This window comes from Protopterus annectens, chromosome 11.part0, assembly GCF_019279795.1.
Source record: "Protopterus annectens isolate FY-2018-M chromosome 11.part0, PAN1.0, whole genome shotgun sequence".
Taxonomy (NCBI): domain Eukaryota; kingdom Metazoa; phylum Chordata; order Ceratodontiformes; family Protopteridae; genus Protopterus; species Protopterus annectens.
The window spans coordinates 284,028,801-284,044,980 of NC_056745.1; the positions used below are offsets into that span (position 1 = coordinate 284,028,801).

General features: G+C 43.6%; 1 protein-coding gene across 1 annotated transcript in view; it reads right to left on the reverse strand.

The window, feature by feature from the left end:
* Positions 1 to 16,180, reverse strand: part of UTP20 (UTP20 small subunit processome component) — a gene marked incomplete in the record, with an annotated part of 2,478,305 nt that overhangs the window by 193,967 nt on the left and 2,268,158 nt on the right.

The following is a 16,180-nucleotide window of genomic DNA, read 5'->3' on the forward strand; positions in this document are numbered from 1 at the left end:
ATAAGGGTGACGTCTGGAAGTACCATTCTCAGATCCAAAAAGCCCCAGTTGGAATGACAGACTAATATCATGAGGAAACAGGCACATCCAGAAGGAAAAAGGACCAGGGGGAGGAGGGAAGGAGAGAATACTGCAACAGTGAAAAGAAGGACATCTACTGTTATGGTAAGATTTTACACAACTGTACTATATCCTTCCATATCACTGTTGAAGTATTATTTACAATAAGAAGAGTGCAATAGCTCAGGAAGAACACTGGGAGGAGGAAGGGCCAACAGAGCCCTCTAGGAAGCCATGGAGAATGGCACTGGCAAAACCAGTTCTGGCCCTAGAAATCACATCCTACTTATAGTGCTTGGCAAAGGTATGCACAGAAGTCCAGGCAGCAGCCTCAAGAATAGAAATAGTATCCATACTCTTGAAAAAAGCACCAGAAGAAGCCACAGCCCTAGCAGAGTGAGCCTTAACAGAAGAAGGAAGGCTCTTCCCAAGAAAAGAATAGCAAAAAGAAACAGCTTTAGATATCCAAGAATAAATGGTTTTCTTGGAAGCAGCCAAACCTAAAAACCTAGGATGAAAAGAAACAAAAATCTGTTCAGATTTATGAAAAGCTTTAGTCTTATCCAAATAATATCAGAGTTGTCTATGCAAATCTAAGATGTGCAAAACCTTCTCACTAGCAGATTGAGGATAAGGGAAAAAGTGGGCAAATGAATAGACTAATTATGAGACAACTCATTAACCAACTTGGGCATAAAAGAAGGATTAGTACAAGGGACACCCTGTCCCTATGAAAAACTAAAAAAGGAGGAAGAGCCATAAGGGCTTGCAGCTCAGACACCTGTTTGGCAGATGTAAGGGCCAAAAGAACAGTCTTCCAAGAAAAATGCTGTAAGGAAGCTGAAGCAGCAGGCTCAAAAGGAGCCTGAGTCAATTTTTCTAAAACAAAATTAAGGTCCCAGGAAAGAGGGACAGGATTCTTGGGAGGCGTAATGTGAAAGACACCTTTAAGAAACTGTTTGGCCTCAATTCTAGAGGCCAAAGGGGAAATCAAAGGCAGACAAGCAGAGATAGCTGACAGCTGAGGTCTTAGCAGAAGAATATGCCAACCCAACACTGAGCAATTTACACAAATAAGAGAACCAAAGGAACATTCACAGTAAGTAGATCCAGATTATGAGAAATACAACAAAAAGAAAATCTCTTCCACTTGGACAAATAAGATTTTCTAGTAGTGGGTTTCCTAGCCTCCTGCAGGACCTAAAGCACATCCTCAGAAAAAAGGTGTCTGAAGCGGATCAAAACACTATCAACCACAATGTCAGTTGAAGAGTGGGCAGGTGGAGATGGATGAGAGAGACCCCTTCTCTTGTGCGAGTAGATCCACCCTTGTCAGGCAACTTGTGATAACTGCCCTTGGTTAAATGCAGAAGAGGAGGGAATCAATGCTATCTGGGCCAAAAGGGAATCACCAGCAAGATTTTGGAAGCATCCTGTATCTTGAATGGGACCTTCGGAATGAGAGGAAGGGGAAGGAAGGCATAAAGAAACATCCCCTTCCAAGAAAGAGAGAGAGAGTCCACCTTCCAGGCCAGAGGACAGGGGACTCTGGTGCAAAACACAGGAAGTTGTCTGTTAAGAGGGGAGGCAAATAGATCTACTTGAGTTGTACCTCACTAGTGGACAATGTACAGAAACACATCCCTGTGAAGCATCCACTCATAGGACTGTATTATAGACTTGCTCAGAGAATCTGCCACTATGTTCTGATCAGAAGGAATGTAAACTGCCTGAAGGGTCACCTGATACTGGACAGCTAGACTGCAGACCTGAACAGCTATTGTGCACAGTAGATAAGACCTTATCCCATTTGCTTGTTGATGTATCACATCACTGTGGTTTTGTCTGAGAGAATCTGCAGGGTCCCTGGAAGGAAAAGAGAATGAAGAGCCCGAAGAGCCAGATGAAGAGCTCTCACATCTTTGACACTGATGTGGTCTTTCTTTTGACGAAGAGACCAACGACCCTGCACTTTCAGAGGACCGAAGAAGGCCCCCCCCCATCCCATGTCTAAAGCATATGTGAAGAGTTCCTGAGAAGGAAATGGAGGCTAAAAAGGAAGTCCTGGGTTGAGGAACAACTGATGAATCCACTACTGAAGTTCCAGCTTGAGGCATGGAAGAAGAAGGACTAGAAAATCTAAAGGATGAGAATACTAGAGCCAAACTGACTTTAGAAAACACTTGAGCTTCCTCATGTAGAGCTTGGCCACAGGAAGCATAGGAATGGTGGAAGCCATGCAACCTAGAGCCCTCAGAAACTCCCTAGCTGTAACTGAAGCTAGAGGAAGAAGGGACTGAAGGAAAGTAATTAGAGTTAAAGCCTTGGGAGGAGGCAGGGATGCCAGCACTGGAACAGTCTGGAGCCTGCAACCCAGAAAAACATAATCCCGAGGAGGAGTCAGGAATGATTTTTGGAAACTTACAGTAAACCCCAAGCTTTGCAGGACAGAAATAGTAAGTGTAGATAGTGAAGTGAAATCTCTGGAGAGGAGGCCTGAATGGGCAGATTGCTTATGTAAGGTTAAGATCTGTATCTCTCTCTCAATTTGCAGAAAGCAATCACAGGAGTGAGCCACTTGGTGAAGACCCTTGGGGCAGTCGAGATGCCAAGGGCAAAGCAGACAACTGAAAATGCCAGGAAGCAACAGAGAAACATGAAAACTTCCTGAAAATGGGATAAATGGGAATGTGTAGATAAGCATCCTTGACATCCAGGGAAACTAGAAAAGCCTGAGAAAGTAGAAGAGAAAACAAGGTTTGCAGGGATAGCATCTGAAAGGAAGGGACCTTCAAAGAAGTGTTTAGCTGAGAAAGATCCAGAATGGGTTTCTCAGGTGCCTTCTTTTCTGAGGACCAAGAACATTCTGGAGTAAAATCCCTTACCCTCTGAAGAGTTGGGACTTCTTGAATTGTTTGTTCAGCCAACAGGCCCTGAAGCACCTCTGGGAAAAAGGGCAGTTGTTCCTGAGGAGGCTGAGGAATGCTCAAAAAGGGGGATAGATATTTCCAAACCATGTAATAACCCTGATGAATTATGGAAAGGGCCGTAATGGTCTGGGGTGACCCTGAACCAAATAGGAAGGGACAGAGAAAGAGGAAGAGGAATATGGAGAATGAAAGGGAAACAAAATTCAGACAGCACCTGGTTTGTCAGGAAAAGGAGGCTCCTGAGTAGGACGAGTTTGGGTAGCCTTTGCAGGAAGAGCCCCTCTACTACCCTCTTTACCATTGGGGGGAGGGCAAAACTGTCTACGAACAAAGGCAGGCTTGTTTGGGTAATTCCTTTGAAATGTGGGAACAGGTGAAACAAAAATATGCTTCAAATCCTTTAAGGCCTTGACTGACTTTTTCTTGTAGGGACTTAAACAACTCAGCAGCAGCAGCACCAAACAAATGGTTACTTATCCAGAGGAGTATCCATCAGTTTAGCCTTGATATTATCTGGCAAAGGCTGAAGTCTGAGCAAGGAAAACCTCCTCAAAACAGATCCAAAAGCAGCAGCCCTGGATGAAGCAACAGCTGCATTTAATAGAATGTCAAGCAACATGAGAAAATGTCCCTAGCAAGGAAAGAGCAGAGGCCCTCCCCATAGAATTAGGAAGATCTGAAATAGCCTGACAGGCCTGACAGCGAAGAGCCAAAACATACTTGGTCATATGTGCCTGACAGTTGACAGCTCTAAAGGCTAGGGTAGCCAGCCTCTCCATGGTTCTAATGTCCTTGTCAGTAAAAGGCAACAATTTGGAGGGCTAATCAGAGGTAACTGATACCACAGAAGGGTCAACTGAGGGGCATTTATAATTAAATTTGTAGTCATCAGGCGCATTATAAAACCTATCAATTTTTTTGGGACCAGAGGGCTGGGAATCTGGAGCCTGAGAAGCAGTGGAAAATGCATTCAGCAAGACAGCAAGAACAGGTGGAACTGCAAAGGGCCTAAGTTCATAGTACTTCTTCTGAACATCAGACACCTGAGCACAGTCCCGTTTGAAAAACTCCATCATTCCTGAAACAGTGTCACTAAAACAAATATCTTCAAAAGGAGTGAGGACTGATAGACTTTTCTTCCAACCATAATTTTTGGGAGAACGAATTTGAGAAGAATAGATCAAGGAATCTTCATCAGAATCTGCAACATCAGAGGAATCCTGCCCGTAGGCCTCTTAAGAGGGGTAGAAGATCAAGGAGGAGCAGGAACAAAAACCCGTTGTGGAGGCTTTAAAGTCATAAGGGGAATAAACAGGCCTTGAGTGAAGTTTTGCCATTCACTATGAGGATCTTTAGGAGAAGGAGAAGGAGAAATGCGCTTAAGTTTTCTGCTTCTTTTTGAGAGGGACGTCAGCCTCACATATCTTAGGAGGCTTTGACCCCTGACAACAATCTATTATTGCAGTCAGCACCTCTTCCCTTACTAATATCTGAGGAACACACCTAGGCCCTTGGGTAATTATCATCTGTGGTTCCCCCTATACATCCGAGGTGGTTGTCTGAAAGTACTCCACGTATGTGCGTGAAGTCAGGGTTGGCCTCCGAAGCAGTCATGGCAGAGGAAACTGACAAGGAAACTGGACGATCCTCTGGACTTTGACTAACCTCAAGAGAGACATCCAGTGGAGGTGGTACAGCTGAAGAATCCAATCAAGCTTCCTTGGTCTTTTTCTTCATAGATTGCTGAACCTCGGGCCAGGAAGATCCTTTCATAGTGTCTTTAGCTAACAGTTTAAGTCACTTGTTTTCTAAGAAGATAGCAAGGGAAGAAAGCTGACTACACATTGTCGTAGGGAGGAAAGCTTGGCAGAGCACACAAGACGTATGGTCGTGGGAAGCATCTAAACAAAAGAAAAGCTGCTCGAGGCGATCTTTATGAGGAATCTGTCTCCTGCACTTGCATTTCCCCTTTCTGGATGACATAAAACCAACAACCACAACAAGGCAAAGCAATGACAAGAAAATCAAAAAACCCCAATGGGGCACTTATCTGAAAGCAGTTTGGTAACCAGCAGACAAATGAGCATTCGGACCAACAATCAAAGATAGCGTTTGGAGTAGTGGCAAAGTTGTTCTGAGGATGGTACGTCTGGATGTCACCTTTATGCCCTACAACTGTGCGTGGGAAGCATACATATACCCATTACAACCTAAAGGCTTTGGTATACTGGCCATACGTCAGGGTGCCCCAGGCAGGAGATCCCTATTGTAAAGAATACTGCAACAGTGATGTGGAAGGACATCTGAATTGTCATGATTGCTGTTAGTGAGGGTTCAATAAACAAATGATTGTAGTTTGTTGTTTTATTTGTAGCTGTTGTTTTTTTTTGTAGGTAGATTTTCATTCTACTTTCTGTGTGGCATGTGTAAGTTTACAGATCAAAGGCAAAGAAGTAAAACAGAATTCGTCCTCATAATTCCATTTTCACTACTATGTGTAGCAGACAAGACACTTGAGATTATCAGTGATCATTCAGAAAGTTAAAAATGCACATAGGCCACAGCATTCTTGTTCAGACTTGGGCATCTTTCAGTAAAGCATACCTATGGGCAGTACACTGATCATTACATGTTTGTGGCTTCATTTTAAGGACATAAACACAAGGAAAGGTGGAATGCATTGCAGAGAACTAACTAAAAATAATGCTGTTAAAGTCGTTTCAATCATTCTTAACTGAAATTAGCTCGAAGATGTTTCTTCAGTGCTGCAGCATGGTAGTGAATATGAATCTGCCTTACCTTCAATGGGTACAATTTACTACTTTCATGTCTCCATTCTGTAGCTTTTTGTTATACATTTCTAACCACACATACCAACACCATGACTCTAAAAATGTTATTCACAATAAATATTCAAAGTTAGACATGTTTCAAGGCAAATAACTACTTTTTAGACCTGGTTTCTCCTGCAAACCTCACTAAAATCCATCCCCATACTATTGTAGTGACTGTCTTTCTTCCTGTACCCGGAGCACAGCCATCAAAACACAGTACATGATGATGCTAACTTGGGCAGCAGAAAACAATGCGTGACCCAGAATGGAGTAAAATTATGATTTTGTGTTTTGTGTGTGTGTGCATATATTTAACTAAAACTTCAATTTAATGACTTGAAAATACCCTTGCAACTAACTTGGACTAGCAAGCTGAACCAAAATGCTCAATCTTCTCCATGGACAGAAGGTAGAATGGTCCCTGTTGATTTGGTCTTTAAGGTTTAGGTTGGGTGGAAGGGGAGGGGGGCTCTGACTGGGTTAAAGATGTGGAGAAGTGGTTGGAGGTGATTCCAGGACTTCAAGGGTGGCTTTGGAGGTGCATTTTGTAGTCTGTATTAGTAGGGAGGAGTCAGTGTCTGGAAACAACTATTTTAATTTTGTTCTTTTTCATAGTTTATACTAGGCTAATTACCATCAGTGTGTTTACAAGCCTGGGCATGTAACCCAACCCAGTGTTGACCCAGAGTTCCTTGGATACCTATATAGTGGGGTAGTTTAGTAAAGAAGTAATGTTATGTCGGAGGTATGTTAGTTGGGGATTAATTTACTTACTGTCAACTTATGTCCATCAAAGACATGGGTGCAAAGACAGAGTCGGGGTCAGGGATGAACTTTGCTTCATTCCATAGTGCAGGGATCCTTTGAGACACACATTGAGCCTTCTTACATGTTCTGTTTATGTCTCAGACAAGGTTCAGGGCCTTGGATGTAGTGTTTCTGGCGTTGTTTGCCTTGCGGATGTGCAAGAGATCCATCAGAGCTGGATCTGAGGATGCCTTATATGCTAAACACAGACTACCTCTTAGTAACCTGTATATGAGTGAGTACAGACATAGAACCTTAAGGCTATCTGTGTAAGGCCTGGTTCGGTACATGCCAAAGTGGGCACTGTACTCAATGATGGGTCAGATAAGGGCTGAGTAGAGTGGTACTATAATTTCCTTGGACATGGATGCCATAATCTTGCTTATGAGTTGGGCGGCATAGAAGGATTTTCTTACTACACTGGTTATGTGTTGGTCAAATGCCAGATTACTGTCTACATGTGCTTCCAGATCCCTAACTACAGGGTCAAGTCTTAGGGGTGTTTTATCGATGAAGTTATTAGCTTGGGTGGATGGTTTTCCAAAGGTTACTGTAACATTTCTTTGCATTAAGGTTTAATCTGTGGCTTCACTCTATTCCATTGTTTGTGTCAGACTCTCTTGTAGGATGTTAGAGTTGTGGGGAAGTCTGTGATAACTCCCAATTTACAGTCATCTGCAAATTTGATGAGCCAAAGGCCTTTGACATTACCCTTGATTTCTGACAAGCAGATGCCAAAAAGGAGCCGGCCCAACACGGAGCCCTGGGATACTCTACTGGTGACCAATCTCTTAGTGGAGATGGCCTCACTGATCCTGACTTCTTGGATCTTATCTGTGCACCAGCTGGCAATCCATTGAGTTATGTAGGGACTTGTGCTTAGTTCTGACAGTTTGCCAAAAACACCTGAGTGGGGTATTTCATTGGATGCTTTAGTCAGGTCAAGGTAGGTGGTATGCACCATCTTCCTCTCATCCATAGCCATGGGGACCCTCTCAAAGAAATCTACTTGGTTAAGTAAGCAAGACCTTCCCTTAAAGCCAAACTGGAATGGGTCCAGTGTCTGTAGGTTGCCAATGTCCTTCTTGATCATTTCTATAATTTTTTCTTTCATGACTTTGCACGAAACTTGTCAGAAAGATGGGTCTTGTAGTTCCTGGGGTCAGTTGATGGTCCATCCTTACGAAGAGGGATGACTATTGCGTCCTTCCATTCACCTGGAATGTAACCTGTTCTGAAACTGTAGCTGAAGAGTGCCTCAGGTGGTTCAGCTATGCCATGTTTTAAGCTATTTAAGAGGCAACTTGGGAAACTGCTGGGAGCTCACTGAAGCAGAGTTTTTGACCTTTGAGAGCACCTCCAGGACTTTAGCCGTGTTGACAGTTGGGGGAATTTGCTAGAAGGTATTTCACAGGGGTAGTATAGGGTGAAGTTAGAGCAAAATTTATCAGCCAGTGGATTCGCTATGTCACTCTGGTCAATGAAGGTTGTGTCATTTACCACCAGTTCTGTACACTGCTGAGTATTACCCTTCAGGGTTCCTAAGATAGCTGAAGAAGACTTAGTGATTGTCCTTAGTGTGGGAGCCTATCCTGACCTTGTAATTGGCCTTGCTGAACTTTATTAGATCTCTTAGTTTCTTGTTTAGATAAATCAGAGAGCTCTTGTCAATGTTAAGAGTTGCTCTTTCTGATTTTGACCATGACTTTTTTATTTTGTTATATAGCCTATTAAGCTAAGGATTCCACCAGTGCGGTTTGTTTTTTGGTGTTAAATCTGACCTTACTTTTGGTAGGTACAGCAGCCTCAGTGCAGCCATTTACATGTTCATACACGGTTTCTGTAAATAATTCTGCATAGACAGCTGTGTTCTTGGGGTTTGGGGGAGCTGTGAATTTTGACAAACTGTTACTTATTAGGAACTATTCTAAAACCAACTACATCCTAACTGCTACAGGATTAGTTGGGGTTTCAAGGTTGATTTTTATTTCTAGGTAGACACCTTTGTGGTCCAACTTCACCTATGAGGATGTGATATGGGGGGAGGGCATTCTCCCTAGATGGTACTAGGCCCAATATGTCTGATCCTCTGGTTGGGAAAGTGCGTTATCTGGTCTAGGGTGTTTGTGTTGATAAAGTCAAGGAAACACTGTAACTTTCCGTTAGAAGCAGCGTGCATTTCCCAGTGTACAGAGAAGGTAGTTATGGTCTTCCATGAAGAGGGTATTTAGTTGGATGGCGAGTGCCTCTAGTGGATCTAGGTAAAAGCTGTGAGCTTCATGGGTCAGCTGTAGCTGCCCAGGACAAGGTATGGAACCTTGTCTATGGAGAAGTGGATATAGATGAACGTCAGGGCATCATCCTGTTTAACCAACCTACAGTTGTATATGTTGCTAACAGAGATCAACGCACCTCCACCTTTGGTTACTGTTGCTCTAAATGTGTGGAAAGGACTGCCAGAGTACCTTCTGCAGCTTTAAACAAAGTCTAGATAACAGCATCAATATCTACATTCTCCAGGGTAAGGAAAATTTGTAGTGTATGGAGTTTCTTGCTTAGACTCTTAGCATTCAGCAGCATATGCTGGTAGTTTTGCCATTTTGATATTGCCTAAAAAAAGACTCTAAGGGGATGGACAAGGTTTTAACCAATATCAAAAACACATGGAGGATAGGTTCAGACCATCCTTGGTAAAGCAAAGTGGTCTGTTAACCATGTCCTCTCATGTTGATACATACTGGATTTCCCTGGAATGACACCAGAAACTAAGATAATTATTAAAATCAATAATTTTTTGTTCATACTGTGGCATCATCCTTGATGAATGTAAAATGCTGCTTAATGCAAGACACATACCTGTCTGTGATACATATTCAGAGAGATCCATAATATCTCTTTTCATGTAGTCCAGTGACGTACGACTCAGATCATTTACATCCACATGGACTATGAAAGAACCATATTGGTCTCTGTAGTGCAGTGGCTTGAGTGTGTACATGATACTGTGGATCCTAGTTCCAGACAGGAAACTAACCGTTATCTTCTCCTCATCCAGCCTGGTGAGAGAAGTATCTGTGTTTTGTACAACATAATCCCATATAACAACAGTACTAGGTAAAGTGTTTGCTTGCCTTACGGGCTTTGTTCTTGGTGTGTGCTTTAGTGACTGTTGAGGGTTGGTGTTGCAGACTGATGGCTTAGGAGGTCTCTGAGGTCTGGAAGGGTTTCTTTTAAGTGCCTCAGCATAAAAAGGTCTTTGTGTATGGTGAGTGATGTGTGTGAAAGATGTAGTGCGAGTATTCTTGACAACCTTGTTTGTAAGCGAGATTTTTTTTGCCTCTAATGAAGTTATATATGTACATCTCTTGCATACTGTGTTAACTTCTTTAAAGATTAAAAGGTTGTCAGAGAACATGAACAAATTGCTATATTGTCTCAAGATGCCAATATCTACCAAGCTGAACACAGAGATGTTAGAAAATTGCAAATCCATGCTGTCAGGACCCGTATTAGGGTTGGGCTGTTATGGTTTAGGGACTTAGTTTTACAAGGAGTCACCTGAGTGGTGTCTAGGGTGAAGGTTAAATGTTAGATAGTGCTGCTTGACACACTAGTGCCTTAAGCCAAGTTCCTCTCAAAGCCTTTCTGTATTACCGGATAAAGTCCAAACTACTAGCTTTGTACATTTGCTACTACACAGGGTTCTGCTAACTGCCACCAAGTGTTGAACATCTCCGCAAAAACATGCCTAATTTATAGCAGACAGAAGAAAGCTGAAAATTAACACCCATGCCCTCTGACCAATAAATGGCTACACTTTGAGCTCCCTGGAATGCTTTCCAGAAGACAGAAACCATGTAAATACCTTCTACCACAAGATGGATGATCCTTGAACTTCTTAACATAAAAGCACAGCAAAAGTAGCTCTCAAGTGTAGATTAACACCCAACTAAGTCCCTAAAAAGCCCTCTGACTGATAAAACAATCTCACTGTAAACCTCTAGGTTCATAGGTTCATACTAGGCTATCTGCCCGAGGGCATTTACAAGCCTAGCCCATCGTTTTGTGGCTTACGCCACCCCTTTAGTATGGGGAACTATACCCATTATTTTGCTGTGCCTCTGTCGAGCAGTGACACTGAGGTAATCCCTGGGGTATATCTGCGATCTCCCATCCATTGGTCAAGATTTCTCTTGAACAAGGCCAGCGAGGTGCTCTGCCTCACATGTACCGGGATTTTGTTCCACAGCATAGGGAGTCTTTGGGTGATGAATCTATCCCTCCAGCACGTCCTATTAATAGCCGTGTCGAGGTTTAAGTCTCCCGCCCTTGTGGCTCTGATGGATCTAGATTTTTTGAGGTGAAGCATATTCATCAAATCTGGGTTTGACATGGCCTTGTATGTTAGGCAAAGGTCACCTCTGAGCAAGCGTGTAGCGACTGAATAGAGCTGGAGTTCTTTCAGTCGGGCAGCATAGGACAGATTTTTGAGACCCTTTATCCTTTTGGTGAGGAACTTTTGTGGCCTCTCCAGCTGCTGCAAGTGTCGGGTCAGATACATTCCGAATGGGGCATTGTACTCGATCATTGGTCTGATGAGTGATGAGTAAAGGGAGACTATGACCTCCCTTGATCTAGATGAGAATCCCTTCATGATAAGGTGGGCAATGTAGAAGGTCTTCCTAACTACTTTAGCTACATGGGTGTCGAATGACAGACTACTATCAACCTGGGTCCCCAGGTCCCTGATAACTTCTTCTGTGCTCAGTGGATTGCCACCTATTTGGTAGCTAGGGCTAACCTTGTTTTTCCCGAAGGGTATGACTATGCATTTTTTGGCATTTAACTTTAGGCCGTGGCTCTGGCACCAGTTATCCGTTTCTGTGAGACCCTTCTGAAGGATATCTGTGTCAGATGTGTTTTCTACTATGGCGCCCAGTTTGCAGTCATCTGCAAACTTTGTCAGCCATAACCCTCCTGTGTTTGCTTGTACTTCGCAAAAGTAGATGCCAAACAAGAGTGGGCCCAGGACTGAGCCCTGTGGGACACCACTTGTGACAGGCTTTGAGTCTGACATGGCGCCAGCAACTCTGACCCTGTGGGTTCTGTCACTCAGCCAGTTTGCAACCCATCTTGTGATGTATGGGTTAACATTTAAACTGATGAGTTTTTCAATGATACCCGAGTGGGGTATTGTATCAAGGCCTTAGCCAGATCGAGGTAGGCTGTATGGACTGCCTTTCCCTCATCAATGGCTTTGGTGACTGTTTCAAAAGTCAACCAAGTTTAAAAGGCATGATCTGCCTTTGACAAAGCCAAACTGGGTTGGATCCAAAGTCTGCAAATTCCCTATGTCTTTATTTATGAGGTCCATTATGATCCTCTCCATGGCTTTGCAGATAAGGCTTGTCAAGCTAATGGGCGGTAATTTCCAGGGTCGGTGGAGGCACCGCCTTTGTGAAGTGGGACCACAGTTGCAGTGCGCCACCCCCTGGGTACGTATCCAGAGGTAAGACTTTGATTAAACAGCTGTCCTAGCTGTGGGTTTAATTCCTCATTGAGTTCGTGGAGCACACAGCCGGGGACACCATCAGGTCCCATGGATGCTGTGTTTTTGCTTTGGAGAGAGCAGTTCTCACTTGGGCGCTGGAGATGTTTGGGGGCTGCAATCGCTTGGTATAGATATCTCTCCTTTTGGGAGTTTGCACGAACCTGTCAGCCAGTATGTTGGCAATGTCTGTAGGATCAGTAATCTTCACATCATTTTGAACTAGTTCTGAGCATATCTGGGAGTTTCCTCCTAGGTTTCTAACATAGCTAAAGAAGGCCTTATGATTGTCTTTTGAGTCTTTAGCTATTTTTCTCTCGAAATTTGCTTTGGATGATTTTATGAGAGCTCTTAGTTTTTTATTTATAGTGATCAAGGGTGTCTTACCTTTTAAGGATTTTGCTCTATCTTGTAGTAGCTTCCTCCTTTTGTTGTAGAGTTTGTTTATGGCTGGGGTCCACCAGACTGGACGCTTGCCTTTGGTACAAAGAGTCTTTGTTTTGCTTGGGATTGCCTTATCCATGCAGTCCTGCAGGTGCTGGTAGAAGGCATTTGTAAGTGATTCAGTGGCTTGAGTACTGTTTTCCATCGGCTCGGGGGCCTTAAAGGAGACCACACTAGTCTTTAGAAGTGTGAAGTCGGCTTTTGAGAAGTTCTTTACTGTGGTCTTTTTTATTTCAGGTGGGGGTGGGATGAGGACCTCCAGCGAGATTAGTTTGTGATCTGATCTCACCAGTGAGGGGTACACTTCCGGTGTTGAACATTGTGCTCCCATGTTCGTGATGATGAGATCAAGTATGTTATCTCCTCTTGTGGGGATGGTGACTAGTTTGTTCCATGGCATTTGAGTTTATGAATTCCAGGAACGTTTGGGCTAGGGTGTTTGGGCTTGAGTAGTGATCCCAGTCTATATTAGGGTAATTGAAGTCACCTAGTATGATGGTGTTTGGTGATACATTTATCCCCTCTAGTGTTTTCAGGAAGGCCATGTGAGGTTCCTGAGTTTGTGAGGGTGGCCTGTAACATGCTACAATTTGCAGAGCAGTCTTGCCTATGGTTAATTGCACCTGGATGGTCAAGTGGGACCACAGTTGCAGTGCGCCACTCCCTGGGTACGTATCCAATGCATCGTGCGTTGCCACCAGTCTTGAGGTGTGGGTGTCCTTGATGAATATGGATACCCCCCCTCCTTTCTTGGTATTGTCCGGATTTTGGGGCCGGAACGCATGCTATGAGGTAAAACCTGATAGCGCTGGGGTGCTCTCAGGAGCCTTGAACCAGGTTTCTGTCACAGCACAGACATCGATGTTCTCCATACTGAGAAGGGCCTCGAGTGCGTGCATTTTGAGATTTAGACTTCTGGCATTGAGCAGCATTACCCTTAGTTTTTTTCCTTTTTTGTGTTCTAGGGTGGTAGGTTTAGAATTTGAGCCTTGCCTAAAAAAGGCACTATGGGGGTGGCAAGAGCCTTTGCCAATATCCGGGATCCCAGGGGTGACAGGTGCAAGCCGTCCCTTGCGAAGCAGCGTGGCTTGTCCAGCATGTCATCCCAGGCAGACAGATACTGGATCCCCTTTGAATGACACCAGTGTTTAAGCCAATTGTTAAAGCTGATCATCTTATCTCTGTATTGTGGCATCATTCTTGGTGAAGGTAGGATACTGCTCAAGGTCAGGGTCATACCTGCCTGGGCTACATAATCAGAGAGCTCCTCAATGTCTCTTTTCATGTAGTCCAAGGAGGTACGTCTCAGGTCGCTTACACCAGCGTGGACAATGACTGAGTCATATTTGTACCTGCTGTTGAGAGACCTGAGTGCTTGCGTTATGTGGCGGATTCTAGCGCCCGACAGGCAGCTTACTGTGACCTTCTCCTTACTCAGTCTGGTGAGCGGGATGTCAGTGTGTCTGACTATGGAGTCACCAATGACTAGTGTGTCTGGCATTGTGTTTGGCCTTAAGGGCTGTGACTGTTTGACACTCTGACTGTGAGGTCTATGTGTTGCAGGTGTTGTGTTCTGAGGTGGTGGTTGTTTGGGTGTCTGCTTTGGTGGCCTCTGCTGTTTTGGTAGATTTTTGATCAGAGCCTCCGAGTATGTCTTTGTGTGTTTATGTGTATGATTTGAGGTTGTAATGGTACTATGTGAGACTGGGTCTAGAGTGTGTGTGGTAACCTTCTCCTCCTGACTGGTCTTGCCAGTCCTATGTTGAGAGAGCTCAGCCTCCAGTTTGGCCGTATAGTTGCATCTCTCGCATGTATTTGTGTTTTGTGGGAGGAGGAGAGGGTTGTCTGTGTACATGAGGCAATTGTAACATTGCCTCAATATTCCCAGGTTCACCAGCTGAGCAGGAGAGGACACTAGCAACTGATCCCTCGACATGCTAGAAGGATAGACAAAAACTTTAAAAAAAGATTCCGGGAGACGTGGGTGACCGAGAAATGGGGGGTTGCCTTTTTGGGGTACTATCTATGACAAGAGTGCCGTATCAAGGTAATAAGTACTGTAGGAGCAAGTGCTAGGTTTAACAGATAGAGAATAGTCTACTTGGAGTCAAGTAGAGATGATCTTTTTAGTTATAGGATACGCTGATTTGATCAGTAGTATAGTTCGAGGAAGGTAGTTTTAAGGGAAAATTTGAAGAGTGGACTTTAGGTAGCCCGAATAGTTTAAACCTGCTTAACCAGCGCTGCCCTAGTGTGCAACAGTGGCAGCTCCGCGCTAAATCGCGCTAATTCGCGCTAAAGCGTGCTTTATAGCAGGGGGCTGGAAAAGACAGGAAATGACCCAAAATGGCCAATAAACTACAAGTTACTGCCTTAAACCACTCCTCTGAGGACAAACAGGCAGCTCAGTACTCCCTACTCCCACTAGTGAGTAAAGAAACTACCCCTTGACCAAACAAGGAAAATGGAGAAAACAGGAACCAAGACAAAGCCCAGGGATCAGCAAAATCTGATCACTGGAACAAACTATTAGAAAAGTATGGAAAACAAGAGTATTTTTTTGTTTTTTTCAAGTTTTTTTTCAGATAGGCAGAAAATACAATAAATGCTGTGTTTTTCGACTAAATGCTATCAAAAGCTAGTACACTTGAGTGTATTAGCCTGTTGTTTAACTTTTAAGCAAAACTTAAACAAGCAAGTGCAATAAACAATTCAAGCTATTAAAACAGTAAAACAGTAAAACAGGTAATAGCAGAATAAAACAGGCAGAAATAGCAATCGAAAGGCTTAAAAAGTCGAAAATGCAGAAAAAAATACTTAGAATCTGGAAAGTTTGTCTTTTCTGGTCTCTGCTGCTCTAGGAACTCTGCTGGACACCACAAGGAGCTGTGCTGAGTTCTCTATAGCCAGAAAAGCCCGCCAAAGCGTGCTTTATAGCAGGGGGCTGGAAAAGACAGGAAATGACCCAAAATGGCCAATAAACTACAAGTTACTGCCTTAAACCACTCCTCTGAGGACAAACAGGCAGCTCAGTACTCCCTACTCCCACTAGTGAGTAAAGAAACTACCCCTTGAACAAACAAGGAAAATGGAGAAAACAGGAACCAAGACAAAGCCCAGGGATCAGCAAAATCTGATCACTGGAACAAACTATTAGAAAAGTATGGAAAACAAATTAGTCTGACCAGACTACTTTACTACAGCCAGTACAACAGCGCTCCCAGTCTTCTTAATGTAAAAATATAATTTAGTTAGCCAAAAGTCAAACGATTTTGGAAACGAATCAAATAACTAGCTACGACAAGTAATTCTCACTTTAGGCCTCCCTGTGCATTTTCAAACTTGGACTAACCAGAACACTTTACTATTGTCACTAGAATAGCAGTCCCAGTCTTCTTAATGCAAACACATACTTTGGTAAGCCAAATGTGAAAAGGTACCAACTAGCTACAACAACTGTCACTTTAAGCCACCTTGTGTGTTTTCCAGTTCAGAGAGACCAGGCTACTTTTTTACCCCCACTAGAATTGCAGTCCCAATCTTCTTAATCTAAAAAC